Here is a 16,846-nt window from a genome sequence, read left to right on the forward strand (position 1 = left end):
CCGAAGCCCATGGAACAACACAGCACCTGCCATGTCCAAGTCGATGCTTGAATTTCGCCAAGTTGGAATAAAGATTTCTTAAAAGTCATGCATAAAAATAGTTTTACGCGACACTGCACTGAGCAAGCTTTGGATTCGGGAGTACGCATTTCTAAGTCGAACGAATTCTGGCGAAGGCATTATAGTGACGAATGCCTTTAAGGCGAATTCCATTTGATTTGCCCGAGTGGTACTGCGCGAATGGCATTAAATATTAAGGCATTAGCAAGTTGACGCTATTTTCTGCGCCCGTATTCTGCCATTTTTCGCGCCCGGTCACAGAAAATGGAATTAACTCACTAATGCCTTAAGGTTTAATGCCATCAAACGGATAAATCAAATGGCATTCGCCCTAATGCCATTCGTCACCTATATGCCTTCGCTGGAACTCATTCGACTGAGAAATGTGTACTCTCGACACCAAAGCTTGCTCGCTGCAGTACACATAAAACCTTTGAAATAGCGTCTATCGTGTAAAAAATATTTTATACATGACTGTTAACAAATCTCGTGTTATTTCCTAGTTGCCTTTTAACGAAATTCACGTCAAAATTGCGACGGCTTAGACATGACAGGCGCCACGTCGGATTCTTAAGCTTCGCATTCAACATGCAGTGGCCGAAGTTGCTGTGGTAGGTTGCAATGTTGTGAAATACAGCAAGGAACTCAAGCTAATGGCACCATAGAATGCTTACTTTTACATTCCACTAGCCTTGGATGCAGATTAGATTTCCTAAAATGCGTATTCATATTTATTATTACGCCATAATTGCTCACTTCAAAAGTCGCTGTTATCGGCATCATCAGGTCAAATGCCATTAAATTTAGACTTGTGGTATAGCTCCGTCAAAAAAAAAAAAGACATTCAGGAACCTAATGCCTTAACTACTGAATGTCATTGCTTGTGCCCGTGTGGCACGGGTATTCAACGGTCCTCGCGAGGCAATGCGTAGAAGGCCTTGGGGTCACAGTAAGGGCTGCGGATGAGGAAAAAATATATAAATGTCGCAGAAACCACAGACGATGATATGAGTGTTAAATGTATTTTGCAGGTGTGCAATTTATTATTGTCAAGATAAGCGAACAGCTTTGGCTGGCAAGTTGCAGACGTGGGAATCGATGTTTGCCGAAGCGTTATGAATGTATAGCTCGCTATCTCTCAAGAAATGTTAAGTGTTCGTGCCGCTGCAAGAACACTAAACAGCAGTAGCGTAGCCAGAAATATTTTTCGGGGAGGAGCGTTCAACCATACTTTATGTATATACGTGCGTGCGTTTGTGCGTGTATATTTACACATGCAAAACTGAAGTTTCGGGATAGCTTGACCCCCCCCCCCCCTCCGCCGGCTACGCCAGTGCTAAACATTCCTTGATAGCTAACTATACATTCAAGCTGGAAGCAAGACTGATATCGTAAGCATGTGTAGTCTCTTATTTTCTCTATTATTACTTAGCCTTATTGCCAGATGGGAAAAAAATCTTGTTTAGTAACAACAGAACAAGAGCAACTCTTTTCCGCACTATGTAGGGACAACATAATAATAATATCTGGGGTTTAACGTCCCAAAACCACGATATGATTATGAGAGACGCCGTAGTGGAGGGCTCCGGAAATTTCGACCACCTGGGGTTCTTTAACGTGCACCTAAATCTAAGTACACGGGCCTCAAACATTTTCGCCTCCATCGAAAACGCAGCCGCCGCGGCCGGGATTCGATCCCGCGACCTTCGGGTCAGCAGTCGAGCGCCATAACCACTAGACCACCGTGGCGGGGCAAGGGACAACATAGGTTGGACCAATAGCTCGAGGGGGTAGTGATCCGCCAATTAAAAAAACGTGTCTGTAAGTTTACTGTAGCAAAGAAACACAAAGCATTAGGACAACATGCGCCATTACTTGGTAGCATATAAGGGCCAGAGAAGTGAAAACAAGCCGAGGACATATGGAACCTGATATCAGCTGGCCACATGACACCGCGTTTACTCGTGTTAATCGGGCTCATACTGAACGCATATGTAAACGCTAAATAATGTTACAGAAACTTCAAGGTTTCTCCAGTGCCGTCGGTTTCAGCGATCCAAACGTCCGAGCACTCGTCCGAGGTCTGACACACTGAGATGATTGCGTTTGTCTTTCGTCGTTGTCAGAGGTCAAACCATGGTCACCGGGCTACACTTCCATCTCGCCAAGCTCCGACCATCGCGATAGTGTTCGGAAAGCAGTAGCTTTGTTAAGGCACCAACACCATCTCGATGTTATTGACGTTACATCGTGCTACATGGATATTCGGTCAGCGTAACGTGATCTTGGTCAGGAGACGTAAAAAAAAAAAAGACGCGGAAGAATTGTCAACATATGGCTGCTCGGAGATATTTCTATTCATATGCGGAAGTCACGGTATTGGAATTTTCATCGCGACCTGAGCCCTCAGGCTGGAATCGAGACGTCCGCACTTGCAGAAGCCCCGTGAGTACTGAGTGCGTATAGAATGGTCTTCAATACCTAGATGCATGTTGATGCATCGAGGAAATATGAAAATTGGTTGCGGCTCAGTTGAGCTTCTGTGCGATAATTCCTACCGCTGACCACTTGCCTGTCTCTCACGTATTACCCATAGCTCGTGCAGAATCCAGAATGTCAGACGGTCTTCCAAGGACGGCGGTGATCATCCTCCAGCATGACACGTGCCCACAATGCTATTTGTCTTCCTGACGCATAACTATGCTGCGTTACAGCGTGCAGAGGAGGACGGCACTGCAACGATTTAAAAGAAAGAAAGAAAGAAAGAAAGAAAGAAAGAAAGAAAGAAAGAAAGAAAGAAAGAAAGAAAGAAAGAAAGAAAGAAAGAAAGAAAGAAAGAAAGAAAGAAAGACCACGTAAAGTATTCGAAGGGATGGAAAAGCGCCACCAAATGACCACGTTATACAGCTAGTAAGGGCTTTTACAGTTCAGGTTGTCTGTCGACACATGCTTCCAAGCTAACGCTTCTCGGCCGAAGAACGCACCATTCTGCGGTAGACTGTGTGTACGAAAGATGCCGTTCCCATAGACAAAAAACACAAAAAACAAAAGAGCCTGCGCGCGTACACACACACTCACGCGCGCGCGGCCGCTGCCGGTGAGCGAAGGGGAACGACCAGCGAAAATAGGTGAACTCGAGAAAGTCGGTCCTCACGCCGGTCCTCCTCCGGCAGCCGCTGAACCCAATGCGGCGGTCGGGCGAGTGTGAAAGGGGAGAGAAAAAGTGGACCCCCCCCTCCTCCTTGCCGGCGCGTTTTTCCATTCCGTCTGGGCGGCGAATGAAAGTCCCCTCATTGCCGGTCGTGCACGCGCCGCCGGCCACGCTGACGCCGCCGCGCACCGGACCGGTCGCCCGCAGCGAGCGAACTTCGTGCGCGGCCCCCCCTTCTAGCACCGTGTGCATCGTGAAAGGTTGCATCGACGGACCGCTAGTGGGACGTCCCGCTATCCTCCCAGTGTGTGTGTGAGTGCCAGCCGATGGATGTCCGATCACTGCCCGACGGCTCCTCAAGTGTAATCGCCAGCCACGGTTAAAGACAACTTGGATTCAGTGCGAAGTGCGAGCCGTTGACCTGCAAAAGCAACGCCACTGCTCACGTACCGCGACCCCTAGAAACGGACACGTTTTCGTGAACCAACACTGCCACTGAAGGAGTGAACGACTTGTACTGTCAAGTTATACGTGCGTTCGCCTATAGGCTCAGCCGCGTGGCTTTGCTTGGTGGACAAAGTGGTGACCGTGCGTTTTGGCCCTTGTGCCAGGTCCCCGCCACTATCCTGAGGACTGCGAAGCGAAGTCGTCAAGAGCAGACGCTGAGCATCTAGAGGGCTGCGCTGTCATCGGGTGACGCGACGATTGACAAACAACACCCTCTCTCTTTGATACGCGTGCTGTCGGAAACGCCCCCAAAGGACGGTTGCGTTTACGTACGACGGATTTTGAGCGTAGCAGTGATTGATCGGTGCACGTAGATTGTCATCGCGCAAGCGCAAACATCGGCACGTGCAGCCGCGTCTAGACTGTTATGACTTGACAGACCGCTGGCACCGCTCCCAAACGAGAGGCGTCGAAGTATTTTTGCGCCAACAGCGAGACAGCGGCGATTTTCTACCGGCGGCCTCTGGATTTGGCGCCCAACCGAAGCCGCCACCCTCACCCCTTTCGACTCTCCGGAAAGGATCGAGGTCTGATTGCGTGGAAATTCAAAGCAACCGTAATGCGGTCGGCCTCCAAGCATAACCTCCGGCAGAACGGGTAAGCGCCTTTTAATGTTTGTCCGGCGCAGTGCGGCCGCCTCCTCCTTGCCCAGAAAATTGCCCACTGATTATCCTCGCCAACAAAGTGCGCGGCACCTGTCTCCGTTTCCGTCGCGGTCGCCCGCACTGTTTCTGCCCGCCGGCTTTGAGTATTTTTTCCCCCTTTTATCCTCGCGAAACAGCCGTGAAAATTCTCTTGCCAGGATGACGCCATTCCTTTCAGTGCGGTGTTTCTCGTTGAAAACAGCCGTCAGAAACATTGTTTCTCGAGTGTGAGACGTTACGCGCGGCCGATGTCAGGAGCGAAGTACAGGCGCATGGCGTTTTCCCGCTGATTAAAAATGATCGCAGACGCATATACTTAGAGAGAAAGAGAAGGAATATAGGAAAGGTAGGGAGGTTAACTATAGACTACGTCTTGTTTGCTACCCTACACATGGGGAGAGGAATAAGGTGGTAGAGGAGAGAGAGATACAACCATCAGTTCACACATTTCACAACACACACACACACAGTGCAGCGTATCACAGGCGGTCGCTCAATTCTGTTGCCTTCAAGAACTGCAGGAGGGCTCGCGTGGCTTTTCTGAGCTGATGAGTGGGTGGCCAGGCTCCCAACTCTAATGCGCGAGAACCACGGTGGTTATGGTGCTCGACTGCTGGCCCGAAAGTCGCGGGATCGAATCCCGGCTGCGGCGGCCGCATTTCGATGGAGGCGAAATGCTAAGGCACGTGTATTGTGACATGTCAGTGCACGTTAAAGAGCACCAGATGATCGAAATTTCCGGAGCCCGCCACCATGGCGTGCCTCATAACAATATCATGGTTTTGGCGCGAAAAAAAAAAAACAGATATTTTTATTGAGTCATAATGCGCGGCCGATGTCACAAGCGAGCTATAGGGCAATTTGCGTTTTCCTGCTGATTGAAAACGATCGCAGACGTATACCCAAATGCACGTGAGTCGATATGCCGAATAAACAGAGCACACCTGGTGTGCACGGGACTGTAAAGAAGCTCGTAGCAGTTCTACACAGTAAACCACTTTACACCCTTAAGGGGGTTTTGCCGTGTCTATAACTAACACCCTTACACCCTAGGAAAAGGGTGTTTTCACGTATCAAAACACCCATACCATAGGGTGCTTCCAATAGCCTAAACACCCTTATCACTGAAAAATGTGAAAAATAAAATTTACCAGTCTGGGGACAAGCAATTACAGATGACATCAGCACAGAAGGTGCAGGCACGTGGCAAACCGCACACACAACAGAGCGTATTGTAAAATACCACATGGACGGAGCGCTCGTGCAGTCGTGCTACACAGCCTTACACTGACCATCTGGTATATATAGCCATAGTATCTTAAGCCGCCGTTCAGTGCCGGTGGAGATATTCCTGTTCCGTATAAATGAACATTAAACATTAAGAGAATAGGCGTAAATTTATGGTACGCTTGTAGATATCCCTAAAAGAGACATACCTTTTAATCTAAACTCGCCTAAGATCCAACGACATTTTAATCAGCGAGTCCCAGTTATCATCTGGCACGCTGTGGTACGGGCCATGGGTGTTTCGGTAACCCATAACACCCTTACCTCCTAAAGGGTGTTTAGTTAGAGCATTACCCCTTAAAGGTTATTTTGGGGAAGGAAAAGACCCTTACACCCTAATTTTTGCAAATTTTGGTTAGGCAAAAGGGTGTTTTGCTTGCTTGAAACCCCCTTAAGGGTGCAAAGTGGTTTACAGTGTATAATCGCAAAAAGAGTGACTTTCCTGCATCTTTATCGTTGAAAGAGTAACGACCGTTGTGATCGCATGAGACTGCACGGAATATTCGGGGCCCGATTTCTGCCGTAAAGGAGGGGTTTTCTTTCGCAGATAGTCCCCATAAAATCTGAAAGTTCTGACGCATTTTGAAGCAGATTTTGAGAACTTTGCGGCGATGCTTTCTGTTTTGCAGAAATACGAGGAAAAGTCTCACACATTCAGAGAACTTTCTAGTTTGGTTAGTGACCGTTTCCTTGATGCCACGGGTCTTCCCTCCTTTATCAACTCACACTCCTCCTATTTCCTCTAAAGAGAGACATTAGAGGAAGACTGCGTAGATATAATCACTGTCACGTTTGTGGACGAGATAAACAGGTGTCCACAGGACCAGCACTTACTGTGTTATGCCAGATGGCCAATTTGCTGCTAAGTATATAGTGAAGAATGATCATTGCGAGAAAATACATGATTATGGCTTGGCGGAAATTTCCGAATTTCGGCACATACGAATCACCTATGTTACAATACTGCTGACCCATGCATAGGGCGCTTCCGTCAGTACTGCTCGTGTATCCGCTGCATAATCATGTACTACGGAGCTGACTATGTAGTTACTCATGGTGGGGGCAGGTTCGCTAAGACAGGCCGCAGTGATTTGTTCGATGCGCACGCATGCTGTTTCTGAACAGGGGGCGTGGCAGGCAAGTGAACCTGTCAAGACTAAAGAGCGAAGTTGTAGCTGTTAACCTCATTAAACATCGCGCTCCCGAGTACGCATGCGCTTTATTAGAACATATTAGGAAAGTTTGTATAAAAAAATGTACGACTTGGCTTCTTTGTACGTTGCGTGTGTGCTCTTATTTTCCGAACATGCTTACCGCTTGACTTTATAGACGGCTGAATGCATCTACGACTTCTAGCGCGGAAGTATGCAAGTTTCTTCGGCTATACAGCGGACAAAAAATGAAAGGGCCCCTAAGATACCTCTGAAAATATAAACAACGAACACGTTATTCTTTCCTGCCATGTCCCGTCTTTTCGGCACGATTCGTGACGCCAGCAGTCCGTTCACGTGACGTCGTGAGGAAATAAGCTCTAGATTGGTTCATATACGTGGGATATAAGTTGTGAATTGTCTCCTACACTGCTTCGCCATGCTTTCATACGCCCGTGCTGCCTCGTCTCGCATGACTGTCGTGCGCTATCAACTGATTTCACTTCGTTTTGTGCGTTTTCGACTGCGCAAGCGGAATAACAGCGAGTAGCCGAAAAGCACGAAATTCTGATAAACTCAACGCTTAGTGCTGACATTGTCCACGTGTTTTATGATGAAATAAGTGGCGAGGAGGAGATAGCGCGTGTAGGAAGGGCAGTGAAGGCAATAAAGAAACCACTCTATCCTCTTTGAACTCGGAGCGGTTTAGAGGCATTTTCAGACGAAGCGTTTTACAACAAAGTATTGCCCTGTCCCTTCCACGTGTCGACAACAACAAGAAAGATATCGACAGATGTCATTGCCTCCTAGCGAGGGGGAGATTTACCTGTAATTACGGTGCTGTCGTAGGAGTGACGTTAAACGCGCACCACCTTCAATCTTATATGCGTCGCATCCGCTTGCTCGCTTTGTATAACTTCAGGTCACGCAGACAGAACTCGACTTACGCGGATTAATCTTTTATTTATTTTTTTAGTTTCACTCAGTTACTATTTTCTACGTAAGAAAACTCGCTGAACGGCCAAAAGACATTCACTGGTCAGACGGGAAAAATTCTTGAATATTAGTTTAGTCACCTCTGTACGTGACTACTCGATTCTTACAGCTCTCCGCTTGACCCATATACTTAGGCTTCGTTCATTCTAACATGAAGCCAGTTGTCCCGCGCTCTTTTCTTTTTTCCCTCTTACCCATTGATTTTGTAGATCAGATGGCATTTTCCCCCGTGTTTGCTCACGGAAATTCCCCCGCTCTCTTGGTAGTGTTACGAGACCGCGTGGCCGTTTGTTATCCGTGGGGTTCGCGCTAGTTTTGTTATTTACTTTTATTTCTTTCGCGTAACCGCATAAAAAAGCGAGTTCGAGCATGCGCGTACTATTCACAAGGCATCATGTGCAATTGGTGGTGACGTTTTACAGCTTGAATTGACTTTCTAGATCTTCTAAAAAAAAAAAACTATGAAAACCGCCCCATAATTACCTTTTGGTTTGCTCGTCTGACTCAGTGAAGTCGAGGTGTTTTAGAGAAAACATAAGCAACAGGTATTTCTGTCTAGATCAGTTTCTTTTTTTTTATATTATCGTCCCCGAACGTGGTATCTTGATTCCAGCGTATTGCTGTCTCTTGTGCCACTACCCAATTTTCGAGAAACTATTGCAAAATTGTTAGCAAACAGCAGTAGACAGCCTTAAACCGACGTCCTTACTTATGAAGAGTCCGACGTAAATTGCGTGAATTTCGGTGTACCGTTATCGTTCACATATATATTTGCTTCTCGTACTGTTTTCTGTAATGGATGTATGTTTTGTAGCGACCTCTGTTTCTATTTTCTTCCTCCGTACGCTGTGTGGTCGCCCTTTGGCCCCTCCGTCTCGTGTGCGGTCGCGTAACGAATGGCGATCGCTGTGCGCGATCTGTGTCGCACTGAAAGAGGTCGACCCTGCGGGCAGAATCTACCGATGAGCGCGGAAAGCTTGCCAATCGGCTAACAGATGTTTGCGATCGAAACCAGAAAGAAGGGCACATTGGATTGGAAGGGTGGGTGATAGAGGGGGAGGACGACGGCGAGGGCAGCAAAGAGTGAAGGAAGAGAGAAGCTTAAAGGAGAGGGGGCTCCCCAAGTTCAGAGAGGAGCGCCTCCAGTGACGTAAGGAAAGGGAAGGAGCAGCTGAGAGAAAGTAGTGCTCTCTGGAGAAAGTCCAGCCTGCGCGCGACCGGATCGGATAGAAGCGTTCGAATTTCTTGCTCCTTCCTTCGTGCCGCCTCTCCTCTTACCTAATCCCTCGGTTCCGACACAATTAGGAGGCGAGCTGAGCAGTGCGGGCTTTTCAGTACCGCCCGAGCGGATGTTCGCGCGTGTGCGCCAAGAGAAACCGGGTGTCTGCGCGGTTCGCCCCTGTGTCGTCTGCTGTCTCGAGCAGACGGTATCTTTAGTTTTGACATCGCCAGGCGGCCACCGTGCGTGTGAACCAATGCTGGCATCGTGATTGTCGGCGCTATGTGTTTCGTGACTTCTTGCTCCGCTGCATTAACGTCTACTGTGCAGCAGTGACAGCGTGGATGGTAGCCGTGTCGTGTCGCATGTGTGATCGCGAGTGCCAGCCATCTCGGATTGTTCGCAGCAGCGACATTCGTGCCCACGCGTTTGCGCCCATTTGGTCGACGCTCTCTCGTGGTTGCGTGAGAAAATGGATTTCGCCAGCACAGTGTCCGCGTGAGACGCACGACACCGCTGCCTCTATCTTCTTTTGAGGTGAGCCGAAGGTAGTTTTTTGGTCGCGTGCGTCATTCCGTTCGTTTTGTGTGTGGCCGCCCCTTTTGAATTAGGGTGTCCCCTTTGCAGCCATTTTATTTTATTTTCTAGCATTTCCTTTCGACACCATATATCTTACTGCACTGGGCCAATGGAAGTGCAGTCGCGTGCGAACGTGTACAGCGACCCGCAGCGTAAGTAATAAAAGAACGTCCCTGTACGTTTTTGACAGAGTTTGCGCAGAGGCTTGCGTGTACACGTTCTAGGATATAAGCGCTACAAATGCAGTCGGTAACAGAATTTTCGAAGAGAACCAATGAAGTTTAATATGATCCTACAAAAGTGGGTCGTTATTTCAGTTCGACGTGTCACGGGAGAAATTTTGCTCAGTGCGTCGGTCATTGTGTATGGTCAATTCATGCGTAAGGCGACGGAAATCAAGTGTCCTTGCGATCACTTTCGCCAATTCGATATATGCCTTCTTCGTAAAAAAAAACGTTTTTTCACATATTTTTTTTTTTTCAAGATTACACTAGCAGTGTGACGACCTTGTGCAGCGCGTGCTCTATAGCAGTGAAAGTTAAGGGTACGTGTTCAGTGATGCTAGACGAATTTCAGCTACTTTAATAAAACAGGCCAGCCACAGAGCAAAACTCGTTCCACACCATGATTACAGCAGTGGTATGAATGCTTTGCCATACTTTCTCTTATGGCTGGTGTTCTTGTTTGTTCGTTTTTTTTTTATCCTGTATAAATTGTGGCACACATTTCTGACTTATTGACCTGGCTCAGAGCTGCATATCGCTTGCTGAAAAGCGAAGTTGATCCTTCTGTTTGTTTACCGACGGCACGAGTTCCGATTCCCGGCCGCGGCGGCCGTATTTCGATGGGGGCGTAGTGCAAAGAACACCCGTGCACATAGATTTAAGTGCACGTTAAAATAAAGCCTCAGGTATTTAGGTAGTAAACATTATTCGGGTCCGGAAGATCCTTCACCCCGTTTTTACGACCCTTTACGCATTGCTTGAAAAAGCGCGGAAAAACGGACACAAGAGAAAGACGATAAAGAGGATGACGAGCTACTAACAACTGAAACATTTTTTATTCAGTACGAACATTTATAGAACGCAATCCCAGCAACCTCCGCCATGACGACCGATGACAGACAGTTACCTAAAGCATCACATCATCTGTTCACACGTGTCGTTGTAATACAATCGTGCCTTCCGAAAAAAAAAATTCACTTGTTAGTAGCGCGTCGTCTTGTGTTTATCGCCTTTCTCTTTCGTCCGTTTTTCCGCGCATTTTCAAGCAATGAATCAGAACCAAATCGCCCAACTTTCAACCTCTTATACATGTTCGTGCGTGCGTTTGTACGTGTGCGTCTATATGTACACATGCAAAATTTAAAAAAATGTCGGGGTTGTTTGAACCCCCCCCCCCCCCCCCCCCCCCCAACGTTTCCTGCCCCTGGCTACGCCAATGGTTGCAGTACATGATGGTGTTGTGGACAGCGGCGATTCGAATATAAAAAAGATAGAAAAAGAAACGGAAGCGTGGGAAAAGAACGCTATTTTCAGGAAGCGGCTCTGTACTTCGTGGTATAATGCATCGATAACTTTAGCGGCAGAAGAAGCCGGAAAGCCGTGCAGCGTCGGCGGTGCGGAGGCTCGCCCTCGCGCAAACGGTGAACGTTGTCCGGGAAAGCCCGCCGAAAAATCGAAAGACCGAGCGAGGACAGCTGCGTCGGGAGGCAATGGCGCGAGACGTGTAAGGGCTGAACGCCTACAGTAAATAGAAATCGTTCCTGGAGCCCAAACAGGCGAGGTAGTGGGTGCCACTTCGGTCCGCTCGGCAGGTGTGGAGACTCCTTCTTTATATATCTTAATTTTTCTTCGCAAACACGTGGACGACGTCAGGGATGCGCTCGAAATGCCGCATCCTATTTTCGGTCGGTGTCTGAACTTCACGGAGAGGGATGGGGGCCAGTGGAGCCGCTGTTTGTTCTCTCATATCTGCGGTCCCGAATGTGAAGTGCCCAGCGAAATGCTGAAAGGGGGGCTCGGATAGAAATGGGCGCTTTTCTCCGCCGAGGCAAGGAGGAAGTGCTCCCGCCGTGCATTGTTCTGGGAGGCCGACCAGGAAGCAAGGTCGCCCCTGGAAAGATGTCCGCCGCACGGATTCACACGCTCACCTCGAAGCACGCGCGCCGAGCATCTCCGTTGTGTCGCTAAATGACGCACGCTTTGCTCGCTGTGCGAAGGGACCGCGTGGCACACGGCTCAGTACGCCATACACGAAGGACCGCAATGCCAGTGTGTGGCGGGCCACAATTGCGCCAAGGGAAGATTCTTGTAACTGACAGTTGGACGAGTTGGTACTGATTCATCATTCAACATTGCACAGGGACGCAAACGCTCATCTGGTTTATTAGACCACCTCTTGGATACCACCAGGTGTGCTTGCGACGATGATGAATTTAAGCGTCGTTTTTTTTCTCTAATAAACCAGTTGAGCGCCTGCGCTCGTGTTGCTTCAGTCTTTCGTTCGTCCCTGTCTAGTGCTGCGCATTGAATGATGCAGGGAAAATTTGGTGCGTCTGTGGTGTTCTGTTGTGCAAGAAATGAGTTTCAAAAGGAAACACGCGCGAGTGTAATCATATAATGTCAATACACTGTATTGTCTTTCAATCAAAAACAAAGTCGGCATGCGTATCCGACATTGCAGAACCACGGCCGCTGGTTCGTGCACTTTGATCCGCGGCCACGGCAGAACTATATGGGGGAGAAAGAAAGGCTTCACTGCCACCAATTTGGAAAGAAGTTGGTGCATCCTTGACGGCTGTCTATTAAAACAACGGCACATACGCGTTCTGGACCTTAATTTTTCCAGCATCGGAACATATTTTGACCGCGATGCATCCGTGTTTAAAATATGTACAGTGTAATAATACATTTATATTACGCTCATGATTACATTGCTGTTAACGCGCGGTTTGTGATACCCGGTACAAGAGCGAGAATACACATCTTTACTTTGCAAATAGAGGAAACTTCGGAGAGTTGTCCTTATTCCAGAATTATACACCGAATATGCGTCGGAAACTGATTCTCTGCGGTTGTGTGGTTCAGTAGCACGCACAATGCCCCAGTGCGCCTTCTGTCTTTGCAACGAGTATTCGTCGTCAATGTTTCCAGCATCACTGTGCTTCGTAACGTTGGTTATTTACCTCAATAGAAAAAAAAATCACAGCATATCCACGGGGTGAATGATGATGAGTGGGGCGAAGCTACGGAGGGAATCTGTAAACCGTGAAACTCTTCCGTGAAATGCGCCCAGTACATAATATAAAGAGTGTGAAACATCGTGTATATATTAAACATCAAACTTCTATTGTACTGTTGGTTTACGTGGTCCCTTCATTATCACTTGTGATCGGTGAAATGCAAGGAAGAAGTCCGCTCCCGAGCGAAAGAGCGCCAAGAGCGACCGCATTCCCCGCTCGCCCTGTGCGAATTAAAGGCAAGGCTAGAGGGAAGACAGGACGCGCGTTCCACGACGCGAGGTCGGTAGCATGCCCAACGAAAGCCAACGGAACGCGATCGTGCAAGTGCTCCGGCTTCGCATCGCCTCATGGTTCCATTTAGCGTCCCAAAACCAAACATATTGCTCAAGGTGTGCCTTGCGTTTTTCGTAGAAATAATTTCTTTATCATGTACATTAAGACGAAAAGTTGAAAGCTCACTAGAGTGTATCGCCCGCAAAGTATGTCTTTTAGTGTGATTTAACTCTCGTACGGCAGGGTCCTCGCGCCGTTGCCGGTCCAACCTCGCCCGTTGACGATCGGGCGAGGTTGGCTATACAAGTACTACTAATACACTTTAAGAAAAACATCTGCGTTCTTTCGTTCTGCTTTTACAAAACATCTGGCGTCTTTCGTTGGTTTATTTCATCAATCAACGGCGTTTTGAACAAAATTTTTATTGTTTAATCACGCACAGAGAAATCTCACCAGGCACTACCTTGGAGGTAAACAATGGCTGCTAATGGCAATGAGAGACAGAAGAAGTCGGCTTTTAGCTAACACTTACACTTCTACTTCTACTAACGTTTCCTACTGGAACATGCCAATGGCTGCTAATGGGGAATGAGAGACAGAAGAATTCGGCTTTTAGTTAACGCGCACGCTGCGAATTTTTTTTTTGTTCAACAACGCACAGGAGAAATCTCCCACCGGCACCACCTTGGAGGTCAAAGCATAAGACTTGTTACTCACTACTACGAGCACGACGACTACGAGGGACGAACGGGTGCCGCCTTAAGGAGCTTCGCCCCTAAAAAAATCTATATAGTAATTTTGTGCTACACTTTCCCGGATTCGTTGAGCGAGTATGCGAAACTGCTTATCCCTGCAGCGTCGGGGGTCGCCTACACATGACCTCCAGTTTCTTAATAAGCTGGCGCAACACTTTACGAAAGCTGGGTGACAGCATCAGCAGGATTTGACCCGGGCGTCTTCCTCGGAGCAGGGACTAACGAAACGTTAGAGCTCTTCCTGCGAAGGCCTTCAGCCAAACGACCGTCAAGTACGATTCGCTTCGCAAACAATGTGTCATGCGTTGCAAAGGCGCTTATAAGACAAGGCTGGTTCCGTTAGGACTCCATGCAGGCTACCTTCGAGAGATGGCTACGCTTAGTCACCTAGAATGCATCGGTCGTCCAAGGCCTCTTTAGCTATTTCGTGTGTCCGGGCACCAAAAGAAAGAAACCAGCAATATTAGTCTCTGTAGCCGCAATCGGCTTTGCCGAATTCTAGCAGCGAAATTGAATGACCACTCTGTTCTCACAGTGCCTTTACTTGTTTTATTCTCAGTTAGTTCTGTGTGCACGTAGCTGCCTGAAAGTGAAGGACTCATCGTATAGCTGCGTTTCATGTATATGAAGACAGAATACACGGTTGTACTTTCTGACAAATGGGTGCGGTGGTAAGCAATACTGTAACGTTTTACATGCCGACAAAAATATCTAGGTTTTTTACTCTCTCCTCTGTGATCGGTGATATAGACATATCTTTAAATGTAATTAATAATTTTCATTAATTGATGGGGTTTTAACGCCCCAATACCGCGATACGATTATGAGGGACGCCCGTAGTGGAGGCTCCAAAAACTTCGACTACCTGAGTTCATTAACGTGCACCTAAATCTAAGCACATGGGGCTCAAGCATTCTCGCCTCCAACGAAAATGCGGCCGCCGCGGCCGAGATTCGATCCCGCGACCTTCGTGTCAGCAGTCGAGCACCATAACCAATAGACATTTTTTTAATGTACGCAATAACTAATCGCACCCAGTCTAAAAAAGAGTAATTCCATGTTATATTTCTAAATTACCCACCAGTTATACAGAAAGTGGGGCTTATCTGTTTGTTAAAAAAAAAGAAAAAAAAGAGCGGCGATATTATATGAAGTAACGGCGTTCCTTTTGTCCTGTTCCTTCTATTTTGTTGCCTTGTATTTCCACTATTCAATGAAATAAAAAAAAAACATATTGTTCTAAATGGCGGGTTGTGTTGCTTGGTGCCCCCCCCCCCTCCCACACACGCACGCACGAAAAAAAAAATTCTGATTACGCCCTTCGCGAGGCGTAAGTTACTTCAATATACGCACCGCACATTACGACCGACGCTCTACAAAGCGAAAGCCTGCTTGAAATTTGAGAGCTTGAAAAGAGGGGCTATAGCTTTAGGTACATAGGGACGCTGCATACGTTTAACACTACAAGTTTTAGGCGTTGTGACATGTACGGCTACTACCGGTTTCTTTTCCTGCGTACTAATATGGGACTGCGAAGTCGCGCTCACTTTCGAAGTGGGAGCACGCTACATTTGGAAGCATTATATACCTATAGAGACAACCTCGAACTTCGATTCGCAGGTTGCGGGATGAAGTCTGTAGATTCATTCACGTGCAACGCCTTTTTTTCAGCAGACACGACAGCGTTGTCAGTATACAAAGAACGATCATTTATGGCTCACATTTATTTCCGAACACGAAAGTAAATATTTATAAAAGTGCTTTTTACGCACTCGGAACATTCGATGACAGAGCGGGTGCATCTTTCTTTGCTTATAGCGCGTGTACTGAAGCATCTGCTCGAAGGCGCATGTTTATGATAAGTAGGCGCCTCCGAAAGGGTGTCTGAGATCACTTTACGATCACGCTTCTGCTGGTGCTCAATGCGGCGTTAAACGAACGGGACGTCCCTGTCACCCGAGCGAATGCAAAAATTGTCGGCAATTCGCAGCTGGCATGGCTGCATCAGTAGTGGCGGATGTGCTTTGGAGGCGAGCATGCTCGCTTCTTGCCAACTTCTTCGCGCACTCTCGGTGTAAAGTATAGACGCGGTGATTGTCGCGTCTGTTCTCTGAAGTATGCACAATCGTACCTGGCACCTCGCGAGGTCGTTCGCTTTCTGCTTTAATAGGCCTTTGAGAACGCTCGCTCCTCTGTTTCCTTTACGTCTCTCACTCACCGTATGCAATTCTTTTTTCGCTTCGTCGTCCTTTAACTTAAGCTTCTCTGGACTTTTCTAGGTCACTCATTTCTTGTTCTTTCTGTGGAAAACGAAATCATTTTCCCGCCAAAATATGAAATGCGCGTGTATAGGCGATGAGGGGAGGGAAGCGGGTTTGGCATATTTTTTCGCTATTTGAAATGTTTGTAGTTGCGCTATCCCTTCGAGCTTAGTGACTCGAGACACATTGAGACGCTTGGGGTTTATTCTCTTTACGCCGTCAGTGAGTGATGGCAAGTTGGCGTTAATTAAGGGCATATACACAGGCTTTATTCTTTTTTTTACCCTACTACGTACATTAAAATAAAGTATCCCATAAATGATTCGCTTGCACTTCTGCTCTGCGACCCACTGGAATAAATCAAGATAAGCATAATCGAGAACGTGGCAATGACAATGTTCGTACGGTGGCGCTGCTCATCTCTCGGCAGGAAATGTCGTTTAATTGAGCCTGCTACCATACACCAGTCACGCAGACGTTTTCGATGTTTTAGTTAATAATCAGCTGCTAATGACAAGGCCAGCATTGACGACTGCGATGTTTTGTTTTCCTTTTCACGAGCGTTTGCAGCCCTAAGCTCTACTGTCTTGGGAAAACTTTTTGAAGCGGTCCGATAAAAGCCGGGTACTGACCACTGATTAATAACTCAACTTCAGTGGGACCGCAAACATTCTTCAAGGGCACCCGGGCTAACGTGCATTTGCACCGCCACGTATATG

At 47.5% G+C, this 16,846-nt stretch overlaps 1 protein-coding gene across 2 annotated transcripts in view; it reads left to right on the forward strand.

The window, feature by feature from the left end:
- The first annotated feature begins 4,116 nt into the window (after positions 1-4,116).
- Positions 4,117-16,846, forward strand: part of LOC119388157 (muscle M-line assembly protein unc-89) — a 101,812-nt gene continuing 89,082 nt past the window's right edge. The window contains exon 1 of one of the 2 annotated variants that reach the window (XM_037655809.2): positions 4,117-4,315. The gene's annotated coding sequence lies outside the window, so the exon portion shown is untranslated. Of the gene's footprint in view, positions 4,316-9,267; positions 9,553-16,846 lie in introns of those variants that run through there. The other variant, XM_049413842.1, reaches the window with a different exon arrangement.

Source organism: Rhipicephalus sanguineus, chromosome 3 (assembly GCF_013339695.2).
Source record: "Rhipicephalus sanguineus isolate Rsan-2018 chromosome 3, BIME_Rsan_1.4, whole genome shotgun sequence".
Classification (NCBI taxonomy): domain Eukaryota; kingdom Metazoa; phylum Arthropoda; class Arachnida; order Ixodida; family Ixodidae; genus Rhipicephalus; species Rhipicephalus sanguineus.